Consider the following 15,361-nt stretch of genomic DNA (forward strand, 5'->3'; position numbering starts at 1 on the left):
CCCAAAGTCTTTCAGTGTTCTCATACAGTCTGTATGAATTACAGTGTCCATGCAGTTACATTAACACAGTCTGCTGCTGGCTTGAGAACAAAGTCATTTTAGTGCAGCTTGGCAAAGCAGTCACTCTCTCCTTTGACAAATGTCCATGAGAGTGATACAATTGGCCGTAGCCATGTGGTGTGCTTTGGATGTGTGTGTTAAGCTGCAAGCACAATATGAATCAGTTCAATGTCCAAAAGTCACTTTGAATATGAATTCTGTGTTAAACAGTCCATTTCCTTGTGGTTGGTGTGGAGTGTAAGTACATTGTCTCTGTTCAGTAATGTGTTTCGTGTGTGATCACAATGTTTCTTTTCACTCAAGTCCATACAGTTATCAGTGGCAGTATGCCTGAACAGTCCGTGGAACCATGAAGTGTGTATGATGTGATGGTGTTCTCAGGTTATAACAAGCTGGTGAACCAAGCCGATCATATGTGAAGATCTTTGGTGGTTTGCGCTCTCTACTTGGTCGCTGATGCTCTTGCTCACAGGTCTTGCTGTGTTTGTCTGGAACAGGTGCAGGAACAGGTTCCTCCACTGATGGTTCCTCGACATAATTTTCCTCTTGGTCAGGTAGTTGTTCACATTGGTTCAGTACTTCATGTTCATTCTCTGGCTCAGATGACATGTTTTCCACTGTTTGAAGGTGTTTGACTGGTTCATCAGTGCTCATAGGATTCAGTGTCGGAGGGTAAAGTGGCTCAAATGGCTGCTGAGACGGCACTGGATAGTACTCATCATCGTCATCCTCTTCCTCAGCTTGTTCCACTTCCTCACTTGTCTCCACGGCTCTTTTTCTTGTTCGTGGTCGCACTTCAGTTTCAACAGGCAGATGGTCACATGGCAGAAGAAGATTGCGATGCAATATCCTTGATCTCCCTTTTGCTTTCTCAGGTCTGAGTTCATAAACTGGGATATCTCTGCTGACCTGACGAACGACTGTGTGAACCACATCCTCCCAGTGGTTCCTCAGCTTGCCTGGACCTCCTCGAGGTGTCATGTTCCTTATTAAAACACGATCACCTGGCTGTAATACTGAGCTCCTCACCTTGCTGTCATAATGTCTTTTACTTCTTACAGCTGCTTTATGAGCATTTTCTCTCGTGATCTCATATGCTTCTTCCATGCCTTGTTTCCATTTTACCATGTAGTCATGATGATTGCCATCTCCTTGTTCTGAGGTCAAGCTGAACAGCATGTCGATTGGCTATCGTGGGGAGCGTCCATATAACAAGTAAAAAGGGGAGAATCCAGTTACCTCGCTGCGGGTACAATTATAGGCATAAATCAGTTTGTTAAGCGAGTCCTTCCAGTTAGTTTTCTGACTCTCTGAGAGTGTTTTCAGCATCTGGAGTAGTGTCCTATTAAACCGCTCCACTTGTCCATTCCCTTGGGGATGGTAGGGAGTAGTCCTGGACCCAGCAACTCCACAGAATTTTTTAAATTGTGCAAACAGATGATTTTCAAATTCAGCACCTTGATCATGATGTATTCGTGCTGGAAAGCCAAATCTTAAAGCATAGTCATTAAAGATTTTGTCTGCAGCCGTTTTACCTGATTTGGAAGTTGTGGCATACGCTTGGGCGAAGCGTGTGAAATGGTCAATGACTACAAGGATGTATTCATAACCCCCTTTGCACTTGTCAAGGTGCAGGAAATCAATTGAGACAAGTTCAAATGGGTGAGTAGTGACAATATTAGTCAGTGGTGCTCTGCTCTCATGACACGGCTTCTTCTGTTTTATGCAAACACACCTTCTGGTCACATAATCCTCTACTTCCCGTTGCATATAGGGCCAGTAAAACCAGTCCCGTATCAGTGACAATGTTCTCTCTACACCTTGATGGCCCATTTCATCATGTAGCTCCTTTAGTACAGTACTTTTGTGTATTTCTGGTAGGACCAACTGTTTTCTGTTTGCTGTTTTTCTGTGCAAGATCCCATTCTCATCCATCTCCAATTTGTCCCACTCCCTCAGGAGACATATGACCTGTGGGCTGAGTTTTCTTAGCTCTGAACGTGATGGTTTTTCCTGTGTTAGTTTACACTGAATTACAGGTCCAATAGTCGGATCACTTCTTTGGTCCTGTTTGATCTGGCCTTTTGTCAGTGGAATGATGGAAACATCTGTGGCCATGGCTGAACACCTGACTGAGACACCCATGGACCATGACACATTGGAGTCATCCTGCCTTTCCACTGCCTGTGTGGTTGCTCCAATTACATCGTATGCCATTTCCTCTGTGCATTCATTCATAAACGTTTCCATGTCTACCGGCATCCTGGAGAGGCTGTCTGCATCCACATTTTCTTTACCAGGGCGATATTTAATTGTGAAGTGAAAATCTGCCAGTTCTGCTACCCATCAACACCCTGTTGCATTCAGTTTGGCAGTGGACAGTACAGGTAAGTGGATTATTGTCGGTGTACACGGTGAAGAATGGTGCATAATATAGGTAATCACGGAATTTTTCTGTGATAGCCCACTTGAGAGCAAGAAACTCTAACTTGCCTGAATGGAGGTGGTAATTCTTCTCAGCTGCAGTTAAAGTGCGGGAACCATAAGCAATCACACGAAGCTTTCCATTCTGCTTTTGGTACAACACGGCACCTAATCCCTGGTTTGACGCATCAGTGTGAAGGGTGAATGGCTGTGAAAATTCTGGAAAGCCTAGAACAGGGGGCTGAGTTAGACAGTCTATCAGCTGCTCTAGTGCTAACTGGTGCATGTCGGTCCACTCAATAGGTGTACTCGAAGGGACACTACACCTGTTTCGCTTTGTTTGCCACTTTAATCTTGTGTTTCGCTGGGTCTCAGCATCTGCAGGTCCCTTGAGCAAGTCGTACAGAGGATTTGCAATTCTGGCAAAATCCTTGATGTATTGTCTGTAATAACTTAGTAGGCCCAACATTGCTCTTAGTTCACCAACAGTACCTGGCTGTTTGTTTTTCAAAGCTGTTACAGCAGCAGTGTCTGCGGGGTCTATCCTGCTTCCCTCTGCTGACACAATCCTGCCAAGGTACCTCACTTCTGTCCTAAACAGGTCACACTTCCTTGGTTTGAGTTTGATTCCGTACTCCCTGAGTCGGCGCAGCACTTTCCTGACATCCTCAACATGATCCTCAAACGTTCTGCTAAAGACAAGGACATCATCGAGGTAAGGCACACATATTTCATCCCTTAACCCTTCTAAGCACTCCTCCATGCAGCGTTGAAATGCTGCCGGAGCATTCATCAGTCCAAATGGGATTCTGACCCACTCATACAGGCCCCAGGGGGTCACAAAAGCTGTTAGGTGTTTACTGTCTTTGCCCATGAACCCCTGGTGGTATGCTTTACCCTGGTCCAGTAGAGAAAATAGAGTGTTGCCACCTAAGTTGTCCATTATGTCTTGTACTCTGGGAATGGAGTGGCGGTCTGGGTGAGTCTTCCTATTCAGCTCTCGGTAGTCAATACACAAGCGCAATGTACCGTCTTTTTTTCTCACACAGACTACTGGAGAGGAGTAAGATGAGTTTGATTTTTCCACCCACCCCTGAGCTATTAGGTCCTGTAGGTAGTTTTTCATTTCCTGATACAAGGGTTTTGGTACAGAGAGATAAGTCCGTGTGACTGGCTCATTATCTTTCAACGAAATGTTCATTTGCAAGTTTTCAACACAGCCTATGTCGTCATCAGATTTAGAGAATGACTCTGACTCTTCTCTTAACATCTGACTAACAGCTTGTCTCTGGTGGTCATTCAGGTGAGTCAAGTCGACAGGTGGGTCCCATTGTTCACTTTTAGGTGTGTTCTCACCTGAGCTCTTAGCCTGGATGGGACGGACTGATGCAGTAGGGAGGCAGTCAGTTTTGAATACATTAGTAGGATATATTGATGCAACAGACTGCACAGTTCCAATAACAGTCCTACTTGGCAGTGTGATGTCATGGCTGGTGGGATTTTGTACACTAATGACAATTTTTGGTGTCATACCAGTCTTTACTAAAACAAGGGTATCACAGAACTCGAGTCCTTCAGGCCACTGTGGGTTCTCATGAGGCTCGAAGATCAGGGTTCTATCTTCTTTGAAAGGCGGGGCTTGCACACGACACTCGATTTGGAGGGAACTCTGTTTAGGCACTTCAACTCTCTCATTTGTTGTTCTTACACTGTGCTCACATGGCTGTCCCACTGTCACTGCATTAACAAAAGCTCTTGCCCTACTCTTTCTGAGGTGAGGAAAAGCTACTTTTACTGTTTTCATGAGTTTCTCTTTATTCTTAGTGTTTGTCTTATCCTGTACTCTGTTTGCAACTAGGTGTGAAATCACATTGAAGCCAATTATGGGGCATGACTGTTGGTTGCCTTTTAACACTAACACAGGTATTAGCAGATCTTTATCAGTAGCAGCAAGTCTGAAGCTTACCTCGAGCCAACCAATATATGGTATTTCCGTCCCATTGGCTGCTTCAAGTTGCAGTGGTTCAAGTGGGTCTACTAGTTCTGCTATATCTCTTAGTTGGACATCAGGCAAATGGGTCTGTTTCCAGGCCGCATCTACAGCACAAATTTGTGAACCTGTGTCCCAAAGTGCCTGGATTCTTTGGTTGTGCAGAAAGCACTGAATGAGACATTTCTCTCCTACAAGCTCTTTTACAGTAGGCATCTTCACTGGATTACTTCTTTTCCTACACTTTGATTTGCAACTTGACTGTGTTTCCTGTTTCTTAATAGATGAACATGTATGTGGCTTACAGTACCTTCTGTGCACAGACCAGTGTGTCTCTTGACAGTCTTTTGAGCAGTACAATGTTATTTTACAAACAGAACAACATTTTAACTTCATACTCTCTTCCTTTCCCTCACAGTTAGCACAATATTGGGACTTTTCAATGCTGTCGGTTGCCCCATGTCCCGTGGGAGCAACCTCCCTTAGTTTAAAGGGCTCCCTTTATCTGATTTTGTCAGTCTAGGTGATTTACAACCTGCACGGAAATGCTCACTACTCCCACACCTAAAACAATGCTGGCAATATGCCTCACCTGCCTGCACACATGCAAAACATCTGGGACGGTGACTTGGTGAGGGATAATATCGCTGTGGTGCGAATCTTTGTTGAAACTGTGCTGTCCCATGCACATGCCCAGGTCCATGTGCTGGGTGGTGTTCCTGTGCTGCTGCAGGAGGGTGCTGGTGGTAAAATGGCATGCAGTTTTGTTCAGCCTTAATGGGGAAAGGCTGCTGAGGTGCTGGGGTTGTCTTTTGAATGGTTTCTCTGATTTGGGAAACTTCAGCCCTCAAGTCTTTCAGCAGCACCATGTCAGCACGCATTTCCTTTATTTCTGTTAGAAGATCAGGGGGTGGAGGGGCTGGTTTCTCTTGAGCTGTGCTTCTCTTTCCCACTGGGGAATCATTAGACTGGACAGTATTTACAGCTGTTACTCGTGATGGAGCGGCATGTTTCTTTTTGTCCTGTCTTTCCTTTTCATTTGCGACTGCAATATTTACCTTCTCGAGCAACAACTCATCTGAAGTATTTGTTTGCAGGAGGTAAGGTTGCAGGTCACTTTTAATATTGTCATTCTGAAGGCCAGTCAGGACAGTATGCATAAAAAGGCTCTGGACTAGTGCTGGATCATACTTTAGACTGGACTCAACTTCCTGAGAAGCAAACAGGATTTTCTGTCTCAAGTCCATTGTCCTGATCAAGAAATTTTGGGGTGTCTCTTTACTACTCTGAACCTCAGAGGTAAGTTGTTTGTATAACTCTGTGGCACCTTTCTCCTGGTAATGAGACCTGAGGATTCTCCTAAGAGCAGGTAATGTGAGGTTTTCTTTTCCTTCAAGATAACTCCTCAGCTGCAAGCCTGGCGTGATAGCACGAATTACAGCATCAGTGATTTCTGATTCTGGGTAGCCTCTATTGAGCCCGCTCTCAATTTGTTTGGCCAGACTGGAGAATGTCAGCCTGTCTTTTTGCCCCGGCTCTCCTATTTGGCCTGATATCTTAAAATCTTTGCGCCACATGGAACTGTTTGGTGCTGTTGGAACAATGTTTCTCACTGGGGTGCGAGGACTTAAGGCAGGATTCATGCTATTCCTCATCAAGTCATGCATTTCACCCTCTTTTTGTTTTAAGAGCAGTCTTAATGTCTCTATCTCCTCCTGGCTACTTTCCTGGTCCTGAAAAGCTAGATCCACTGTTTCATTCACACCTTGTTTTTTATCCATTTGTATGTCACTTATAATGTCCTGGACATTAAGAAGTTCTGACATACCTTCATCCTCTCGGGTAGCCAGCTCGGTGCGTTCAAGGTGCTTAACTAAATGCGAGACTAGCTGACTGCGCGTTCTATTAATCACAAACTCTTTTCCTGGTCCTGAGATTTGAAGTACATCACATAATTTAGTCAGCTGCTCTAAAGTCAGTTGATACAGTGTTCCTTTAATCTCCAGCTGTAGCTTTTCTAATTCAGACTCCATCTTGTCATAGGAGTTAGCACAAGCAGTCAGTTGAGAAATGATCAGACTTAGTTGGCTTTTACTGCCCCCTAGTGGCCACTTTTTCCACTTCAGGATACAGATACCAACGTAGGTCTAGCGATGTCTCTGCTGCTTTAATATGCTCCTTTCTGATACCTGGGTCGTCTGGGGGGGATGATCAACGAGAGGATTTCTCTTACAGGTCAGGGATGGTCCTCGAATCAATCATCCCAGCGGTGCCTCCAAATGTTGTGCCCTTAAACAGGGGAAATAGTGAGGAGAGGTGAAAGAAAGGCACAGACACGCAGCTCTCACTCTCACTCGTCTGTATTGAGTGAAGGAGGAAGCGCGCGAACCCACCTACTGGAGCCCTGAGGCATTAACAATGGATCGACGCACAATCAACCCAGGCAAAACTTTCACTACTTATCTCCCTCTATATTCCCACTGCATATTCTATTCGAAAACAGTCAAAGCAACAAATAAAACATTAATAAGGGCATGACATGAAATATAAGGAACAGAGATGTACAACTTCAAAACTAATCAAATTTATGATCCACCACACTTGCTGCGGGAGATTTCACGTGCCACGTTTGAAGAGTAAGCTAGTGAGTGATGTTGTGTCCTGTCCGACTATACCATATTGCACCACGGGTGGTGTCGTGAAATAAGAGGAAAGTGCAGTCGGGAAATTGAAGAGTTAGAATATAGTTAAGACGGCTATCTGATAACTCGATATGTCTCCCTGTTACCTCTACGATGTAAAGTTATGTGCTGCATTCATTAAAGAGCACTGTTCTTTGATGAGGACTCAGCTAATTACTCAGCTACATTTGCGAAAGAAAGCAAAGGCATTGTCATATATTTTTACTTCCTATGATAGCCCGACGGGCAGGGCTGAGATAGATTTTGGTAGCCTGACTGGAAATATCACTAGCCCCGGGACGTCGGGCTAGCGATTTTGCGAGCCCTGATATATATTTTGTTAATATTTTGGCTATGGTGTCTTGTTTTGAAATGTACAAGAGTAAAAGTGTTGTTAGCATGTGCTTCAAAGCTAAGTTTGACTGGGAAACTCAAAGCTCAATAGGCTGTATCAACAGAAATTCACTGCAGCCTATGTAATATTTCATGCGTCATAATTTATTCTACTCTATCTTGCAAATACATATTTGTGTGGCAATGTCATGCACAACACACACAACTATTAGATCCTTAAGATCAAACCCGTGTCATTCTTTTGGTCCACTGCAGTGCAGTAGTCAAAAAAAAGAATAAGTGAAGTGTCCACAGATGGCCAGGATAGAGCCCAGAGTGTTAATGTTTAAAATGTATAAAAATATTATTGATTGCAATTCTTTACTGTTAATATCAACAATAAGCTTTTTATTTTGAAATTACAAGTTTAAAAAAATGCTGTTACATTTACATTTAATGCTGTTACACTGTAATCCTTTATTATAAGTATGGACACAGAATCAAGTGAACAACATTTTGAAATAAGTTTAATTGGAATTTTGTACTACGCAAAAAACAAAACAAAACAAAACAACAACAACAACAACATATTAAACAAACAAACAAACACAGCCAGTGCCTTCATTTGTCCATTACATGTCAAACATAGCACTGACCCTTAGCCCCTGCTCATCAGCACATGCTTTCAAAAAGAGCTCCATGTCCTCTGCAAACTGAAAAACAAAGAGGAACAAGTCCCTTGCTCCAGTGTCTTCTTCCTCTGACATGTCTATTAAGACCCTCTGCTCTTGATTTAAGGACACATATTTGGGCATTGTTACATGTCCACAGAAAAGTGCCTTATTTTGGACAACCCACTGCACAGCAGGACGCAGATCTTCAACAACTGCTGGCTCCTGTGTCAGGCAAATGGGGATGAAAACATAGTTATTTCTCTGTTGCAGAACAGTTATTCAAATTTCACTAACCATGTAATTACACTACTGTTTAAAGTGAATACTGACCTGACTGACTTCCTGGAACTTGCGCTTTTTCAGTCTGAAAATGGGCACGTGTTGTCCTTCAAGCACAGCTTTGGCTTCCTCTCTCCAGTGTGCAAATAGCTTGCCAGAGCTATGAAGAGTAAGGCCACAGTGAGGGCATGTCATTTTCATGGACTTTCCATCAGCTGCAGTTTTATTGAACACAGAGGGTAGAGCCAATGAATGTTCTAACAAAGACTCAGAAAATGGTTCAGATACCGAAGACAAAACCTTGGGGGGGAAACGGGGCTCCTCGAAGAGTACTGCCGGAGGAATACGGGTCTCCTCGGAGAGTTCAGCGGGGAGCAGTCCTGATAATGGTGGCTGACTTGGCATTGAAGAATGCTGACAAGACAATAAATGCCTTGCCATATCCCCACGCCGTATGATTGTAATCTTACAGACAGGGCAGTGAAAGTGTCCTGTTGTCCTACAAGGCAGCCTGCACCGGCATATCATTTTATCTGTAAGAGAAAAAAACAAACAAACAAACAGATGTAATTTAAATGTAGTTGTATAGAATGCAACCAATTTGTCTAACAATCAGATTGTACATGTTAACAAAAACATCCAAGCCAACCTCAATAATGAAAGCAAAATGGTATGGATCACAAAACTTATGTCAAGAAAAGTGGTGAAAAGTAAATAAAAATATATTTTATAAAAACACTATTTTTGTTGCAGATGAATAAACTGAACTGTACAATATCAACAGCAACTTTTAAGTCAACAAAGATACTGCAGAAGTGCTTAAAAAAGTGCATATTTATAACTATAAAGTATATTTAATACAAACATACCTTTGAAAGGCAAAGCATTTTTTATATGCACACTTAGATGCTCCTCAATCTTTGCCCTGACAGTAGGGCTGAAAGTGGGGCACAGAGGGCAGTGAAAGAGTCCTCTGCAACACGTGTTGCATTCCTGCAATTCTGGCTTTAAGCCCGAATTCCAGATTGATGTGTGCATCTAAAACAGAGAGAGAAACAGATAAACACCATATATACATTTAAGTTAAGGTTTTAGCAGAAATAACAATTTACAGTTGGCATGTAATAGATTTGGGAAGAAAATCCTTGAAAAAAACCCCACAAATATTTTACAAGACACTTTAATTTGTGAGACATGTTTCTATTGACATATAACAGTCAATTGAACAGAGGCTAACTAAAATCTGGGCAATAAAAAAGCTGTACAGAAAAGAATAATGAATAGAAGTATTGATAAATATATAAATCTGTTTGTGACGGAATTTACTGTGTTGACGCTAACCAAAGGTGTCACAAGTGCACACGTTCCTTACTACAGTTTAGATACCTCTGTTTAGAAAGCACTGACTCGACTTTTTAGTCAAGTCGAAGTAAGAAGTACAGGGTTTAAAATATAATTTATGTACAAAATTTTGAAGTAATCTTGCGTCCAAAGCAGCGTGCGGGGGGCTGATTTACAAATGTACGGATTACAAAGTACAGATACGCGTGCTAAAATGTGAGAAGTAGAAGTATAAAGAAGTATACAGTAGGCACAAAAAAGTACAGCAGTAAAGATACCAGAAAATTCTACTTAAGTACAGTATTGAAGTATTCGTTATTTTGCATCTCTGACGCCAACAATAAATCATACTCTAATGCAAAATGTGGTTTTTGCTTCTTCTCGCCCACAGAAGCCGTTAATCCAGCTCTCTTACTGAAACCAGGCCCAGGAAAAAGCATATCTGTGTGTTTCTCTGCCATGGAGCACGATGAAAAAACATTCAAATAAGGAGGAATGTTGTTGTAACGCTAAATAAGTGGCAACGTGATCATTGTAAGAAAACTAGACGATTCCTAGAATTATGAAATCACTAACGGCAAATTTATTTAAGAAAGACTTAACCAACCTTTGTGATCAACTTGCAAGACTTCCACGGTATCCATGAATGTTTACGGCTAGTGTGGAGGTCATGTGCTTCCGGCTACTGTGGAGGTCACGTGTTTCCGGCTACTGTGGAGGTCACGTGCTTCCGGCTACTGTGGAGGTCACGTGTATCCGGTTACTGTGGAGCTCCACAGTGGCTGCAGCAAGACCCTTCTCGCTTCGGCTGTTATCAGTCCATACAATGGGCGTTATTAGCACAAATCAGTCCCATAGATATGGGCCATCTCCTGCTAGATTGTTCAGAAGGTTGTTCTCATCCATCCAGATGGAGGATCACTAACAGGAGCGTGGAAGACTCCAGAATCCACTCTGGCTGGAATCCGGTGGATATGCAGTGTTTACAGGTAAGACCATTTACACGGACAGCATTTATAGAATGACTATTAAAAGTCAGCGAGTGTCAGTAATGTTAATGTGGTTATGTTAGTAATACACCGAGTGCTAATATAACAGCTCCTACATTTGCTTTTTACACATGTATGTAAGCATTGAGCCAAATTTAGTAATGCCAACAAATTAAACAAACAATATTTGTTACATAATACATCTGTAGATACACTGTCACAGATACTTTTTAGTAGAGGTGGGAATCACCATACATCCCACGATACGATATTATTGCAATTTTTAAAAATATTTTGCGATATTCAGATTCTGTACATAAAGGTAAACTTGATCAATATTCATTTTATCTAATATCAAAGTCTCACACTCAGTCTTTCTCTCATTTCAGTTTTATTGTTGACAAACTTGAACGGTTTGTATTACAGTCTAGTCCCACTGAACTGAATGCAACCATCTGGTACAATTATAACTATTCTGAACTATGCAATATGAAAACTATGCAGCCCCTTCAGCAACTGAAGAATTTGAAAGTAAATTAAAACAAAATAATTTTACATTAAATAAAAAAGTTTTAAACTTAATTAAAATAAAACATGTCTTAAATTAAAATAAGTAAACTGTCGTGTTTATTGCTGCCAAAAAAAAGTTAAACACATTTGGACAGTGAAGGAATGTCAGGATTCTTGCTCAGAAAAAGGATCAACATGCTCTGAAGTCAGAGTCCACAAAAACTTTTTTTTGTAACAAAATATCGATTTCTGCCGTCCCTGTATCGATACATTATTAGAAAACAAAATATCACGATACTACACAGTATCGATTTTTTCCCCCACCCCTACTTTTTAGATGACCTTTTTTTTCCACTTTTGAGCTTTAAACCTTTAAAGAAATGTCACAGGGAAACGGTGATCAGTTAGACCCACTGCAGCGTACGATAGAGGAACTCAGGGAAGAACACATACAACTCAGTGAAACGTTCATAGAATTCAGTCAATATATCAGAACAATCACTCAAGAAAACACACAACTCAGTCAAGCAAACGCACAACTGAGTCAAGCAAACGCACAACTCAGTCAAGAAAACGCACAACTCAGTCAAGCAAACGCACAACTGAGTCAAGAAAACGCACAACTCAGTCAAGAAAACGCACAACTCAGTCAAGCAAACGCACAACTGAGTCAAGAAAACGCACAACTCAGTCAAGAAAACGCACAACTCAGTCAAGCAAACGCACAACTGAGTCAAGAAAACGCACGACTCAGTCAAGCAAACGCACAACTGAGTCAAGAAAACACACAACTGAGTCAAGAAAACACACAACTCAGTCAAGCAAACGCACAACTCAGTCAAGCAAATGCACAACTGAGTCAAGAAAACGCACAACTGAGTCAAGCAAACGCACAACTGAGTCAATCAAACGCACGACTCAGTCAAGAAAACGCACAACTGAGTCAAGCAAACGCACAACTGAGTCAAGAAAACGCACGACTCAGTCAAGAAAACACACAACTCTATCAAGAAAACACACAACTCGGGCAAGGAAACGCACAATTGAGGCAAGAGATGGCAGAACTCAGACAAACCGTGGAAAATCTTCAGCGCCCAGCGGTACATGAACAAGAGACAACAGAAAGAGAATCGCCTGGTTCGTGGGGTCTAAACCTACTTAAAGTAGGTTTAACTGCTGCCGGATGTGTCATTGCTCTTCCTGCAGCTTTCTGGGTCGCCTCTAAGATTTTCGGCTGAAGCGAATGTCCCGCTCTGTGGGGTCGTGATTATTGTCATCATGTACTCATATATGTAAGCATTGAGCCAAATGTAATAGTTCTAACATATTAAACAAACAATATTTGTCTCTTATGTATAATACATCTGTAGATACACTGTCACAGATACTTGTCTTTGAGTGAAGATTTAAGGTGATAGGAAATATAAATAACTGCAACTTGAATCTCTGACCCAGAGTTCAAGCTCACTGCTGTAATATATATATATATATATATATATATCATAATAATCTGACAATACATATAATATTGGCCATATTATATTTACATTACCACAGTGAGATGACTTTAGTCCCATGATTTTGGCCCGATCCGCCATTTTGGGGGTCGAAACAAAGCGCAAGCGAAAAAGGAGCGAAGGCACACAGAACAGCCATGGTTCGTTCTTGCTGTGTGGTCGGCTGCAATGTTCGATCGCACGACCGGCAAGAGAATAAGCTCGAAAAGGGTTTGTCTTTTCATTCTTCCCCAACCTGGAAGCAACACGAGGCAGCTCGTGTATCGATGTTACCAAACGAAGGTGTCCAGCCTGGATAGCAGCTGTGAGACGAGCTGAAGTGCAGTTCTCTTCCATCTCCAAATATCTGTTGGTGCTCCGGACATTTTCATTCCGGTAAGTTCTAAATATGTTCATATCACTCTTTATAGCCTTTTAGTTTTATTTGCTATGCGCTCTGAGCTCATAGCAAATTAGAACAAACATCCTACTGAGTGATTTTGCAGAACTACCTTCTATCTATAGAGTTGCTAATTATTTGGCATTATTGCAGCAAACCAGCCGATGAAATGGATGAAACATCGTGACTGAGTTCCAGCGCTACACGAGGGACCTGCTTCAAACATACCACCATGCCAATCAGATTACTTCTTCCATGTGAGGGTGAAGAGGTGACCCTTCTGGATAAGATGGTGAAGGTTTGCTGCGTTTAGTGAACAGTGATAATAAAACCAGGGAAAATGAAACCTGCTCCTGTTAAATATTCTTTAGTCTTTTGCTGTATAAATAGCTGTATTTTTTCAAAAGACACAGTAAATAAAGTAATGTTAGTAGTGGGTGATATCATGTAAACACTGTCATGATTTTGTGCAAACATTTTGTCATTTGTAAACTATAAATGACATCATCATTGTAACTGATGTGATGTTCTATGAAGTGGTTTTAATTTTAAAAAAAGAGGCAAAAATTACTTTGTTTCTTTATTCAACTTTTGAACAGCGGGACTCAGTCAGTACATATTCAGTAAATGCAAATTATTTACACGGCAGTGCACTACAGGCATAAATCTAGACCCCTAGATAAAACATGATGGCATTATAGCAGTGACGACTCCTCCACAGTAGCAGGTGGGGTTTTTCTTTTTTGAGGACGGCTCCTTTTACCTGTCACTACAGATGGTCTGTGAATGTTTTGATCAAGAGCCTTTTTTGGGCAGCTGAAGAGGAGAAGTCTATCTTATGGCCAACCTCTGGCTGTATCTTGGTCACATTACCCAGCAAAACCCAGTATGCAGGTTCATCTGTAACAGTCCTTGTGCCACGGATCAACACTGTTGCTTCTACTTTAAACAGAAGAGCAGTGACGTGGGTGCAGGTCTCCGCGACTCCGGCCATGCAGGTGCAGCGGGCGGCTTCAACCTTCCCTGTGATGCTCACAGTGACCCATGGCTGCAATGCTGGTTCATTCAGTCTTAGAGTGCAGGACCTGAAACACACACAGACAAAGTTCATTTAAAGACAAGAACTATGAGCCAAGGCCGACACAATTGTGTTTAATCTACTTTATCATAAATGTAACAAAGTGTTTAGAAAGTTAGCACATACATGTCATTTTTCATTTCTTTATGTGTCCATCGCTGCAGGTTATAGTGTAAACCTGCCTGTTCTCTGTCAGAAACCTGCCTGCAGAAAATGAACCTAAAGTATGTAATGCAAGGATGCCATCACTGTAGAGATGGAGAAAGCATAAAGTGACAATTATGAACCACTTAATATGATAAGGAGATTCTGCAGGTCATTAATCAAAGTATAAAACTAAAATAAAATGTATTTTTAGTGACTCAAGATACAAATATTGACGCAAGATGTATAATTAGAATTATTTATAATAAACATTAATAAATCATTGCAATTTCTTTAACCATAAAGAATAACTAAATCCTTCAGGACAGTGTCTCATCAATGCACTGAACTCACTATGTTATCCCTCTAACAGCCTCCACATGTTCTCACTGTAATTTCCCCTCATGAATGAATTTATGCTGCACTAATGTGAATGTTCGGATGGAAATCAAACGCATTTCATTCGCAGTACTCGAGCTGACTTACCTTTGTTTGAATGACGACTTGTACGCGCTGACTCCACAGATAAGGTACGAGAATATGTCAGGCTACGTCAATAGCGGTTGGTCTTCAGGGTTTTTACTCCACGGCCGTATTTCATACGGGTCCACATTTCCAATGCAGGCTATTTTCTGCAAGTACCGCCGCTTCGCCTCTGAACGAAATCGGTCTCTATGCAGTCCGTTCACTTTTGAGCTGCTTTTAAGCATCTTGTAATCGTCGTTCCAACATTTGGAGCCAGAGTCTGCGCAGTAGTGACTTGAGGTGGAGCGACTGTGTAACACTCCCGCCCACACACCCGCTGGACGTGGCCGCAAACACGCCCCCTACACTTTTTACGTAGCACCTGTGGCTCGAGTTTTTTGCTGGTTTCCCGCGACTGACGACTCGTTTAATTAAGGTAAAAATACAACCATGTCACTGTTATAAGAAAAGACACACAGCTTATCGTCTCATAGTTC

At 41.9% G+C, this 15,361-nt stretch overlaps 1 long non-coding RNA gene across 2 annotated transcripts; it reads right to left on the reverse strand.

Moving 5' to 3' along the window:
- Positions 1-8,061: 8,061 nt before the first annotated feature.
- LOC309692823 lies at positions 8,062-10,404 on the reverse strand. Of its 2 annotated transcripts, XR_014272467.1 has the most exons (5): positions 10,390-10,404; positions 9,311-9,479; positions 8,730-8,974; positions 8,493-8,601; positions 8,083-8,384 (listed from the first exon to the last, which is right to left on the reverse strand). It is a non-coding gene; the product is annotated as an uncharacterized lncRNA (long non-coding RNA). The 2 variants fall into 2 exon arrangements; XR_014272466.1 differs by lacking the exon at positions 10,390-10,404 and having other exon boundaries at positions 8,062-8,384; positions 9,311-9,726.
- Between the last annotated feature and the right edge of the window lie 4,957 nt (positions 10,405-15,361).

The sequence above is a fragment of the Aulonocara stuartgranti genome (genome assembly GCF_965226115.1).
Source record: "Aulonocara stuartgranti genome assembly, chromosome: 17".
NCBI lineage: Eukaryota > Metazoa > Chordata > Actinopteri > Cichliformes > Cichlidae > Aulonocara > Aulonocara stuartgranti.